Consider the following 2014-nt stretch of genomic DNA (forward strand, 5'->3'; position numbering starts at 1 on the left):
GTGATTGATGCTTTTTTTTAACCCACAAGAACCAAGACCAAATTTTACTTAAATATATATATAAATATATTCATATATTTGATAAGTTCACATTTAATTTGATTTATTGAATCATATTTAAACCCAGCTCTCCTATGAAATGTTTTGATGATTTGGCATTTTTTCCACCAACGATCATCTGCGTTACAGTATTTTTATTATTCACTTTACATTATAAAGGCATCCCAAAGACAACAACCACTATGAAGAAAAAGCCTTCATAGTGCGCGGTTATCCAGTGTACACTCACTCACACAGTCCACCAAGACCGTAGTACCCAAAGAGAAACCTTTGCCAAAAGATGGAATTTAATAAATCCCTCAGATAGCTCCTCGAATTAATTTGAGGGTGAAGCGGAATGTTACCACCTGTTTGGTTTAAATAGTCTCTTTGATATTTCCATTTTCAAAAAGCAGTCAGAGTGAGTCGGATAGAGCTAATCCAGAGATTTGCATAGCCTCTTGCAGTGACAAACAAATTTTACATTCCTCTCAAAACGGATGCATGCGATAAACAGCTTTCAGTCCCAGTTGGATCTGTTCTGGCAAATCTAAAAGGATTCTGCTGCATCATTTTTGCATGTAGATACAAATATTCAAGTCCTTTGTGGCTAAAGGGTGTTTATGTCTTAGTTTGAACATATCTCTTAATTAGTAAACATAAATCCACATAAGAAATAAGTTGTTTTTCCACAGCTGGCTCAGATGAACATGGGGTACCTTGTGGGGAGCCCACCAGGTGGTCTTCCACATCTTTCTGGGCCAGATCTGGAGAACGGGATGACACTCGGGCCTAGAGCAGAGAGGAGGGTTGTCTCTCCCCCACCCCAGCAGATGGACTGGATGTTCCAGAAGAGCCCTCCCCCAAACTGGAAGAGGAGTCAAAAAAAAAGTTAAATTGCATAACTGGAAAGTGAATTGAAAAGCAACTGGATCCTAAAACAACTGGTAAAAAATAAATTGTTTAGTTCTGTTTCACATCTACATTGATTGTGGTCCTCAAAGCGCATCTCCTCCATGTAGTTGGAGCTCCTCGTCACTGCGAAGAGGTTGGTGCTGGAAGGAACAATCTTCTTCCATTTCACTGCATCAGTTTTATTTAAATAAATTCAACAGAACTTAAATTATATTCCAGATGACCCGCGTCAACATTAGAGGTGAGCATCCATCCGGTTTGTCAAATGCAAAAAGGGCTCTATTATTTAATTTGTTAAATTCATCGAGCTGCCACAAGATTGTTTTTGTATCTGTAGAAAATCATTTCTTGCTTTTTAAGCTGTCTTTTTGATGCATGTATTGCACAGGCGGATTTTGCTTTGACAAGATATTTCCAAAGTATCGTGCAATAAACCATAATTGTCTAATGCAATTCACCAGTCAAAAGTTTTAGTGTATAGTATAGTATAATAAAGTTTTAGTATTTAGTTTACTACAATATAGTACAGTACAATAACGTTTTAGTGTTTTGTTTAATATAGTACAGTACAATACAGGTTTAGTATTTTTATTTAGTATAGTGTAGTACTGTACAATAAAGTTTTAGTGTTTTGTTTACTATAGTACAGTACAATACAGGTTTAGTATTTTTATTTAGTATAGTGTAGTACTGTACAATAAAGTTTTAGTGTTTTGTTTAGTATAGTACAGTATTATAAAAGTTGAGCATTTAGTTTAGTATAGTATAGTACAGTTTTATAAAGTTTTAGTATTTAGTTTAGTATAGTACAGTACAGTTTTATAAAGTTGTAGTTTTAAGTTTAGAATAGTACAGTACAGCATTATAAAATTTTAGTATTTAGTTTAGTATAGCATAGTACAGTACAATAAAGTTTTAGCATTTTGTTTAGTATAGTACAGTACAGCATTACAAAGTTTTAGTATTTAGTTTAGTATAGTGCAGTCCAGTATTATAACATTTTAGTATTTAGTTTAGTATCGCATAGTACAGTACAATAAAGTTTTAGTATTTAGTTTAG

Source organism: Oryzias melastigma, linkage group LG15 (assembly GCF_002922805.2).
Source record: "Oryzias melastigma strain HK-1 linkage group LG15, ASM292280v2, whole genome shotgun sequence".
Lineage (NCBI taxonomy): Eukaryota > Metazoa > Chordata > Actinopteri > Beloniformes > Adrianichthyidae > Oryzias > Oryzias melastigma.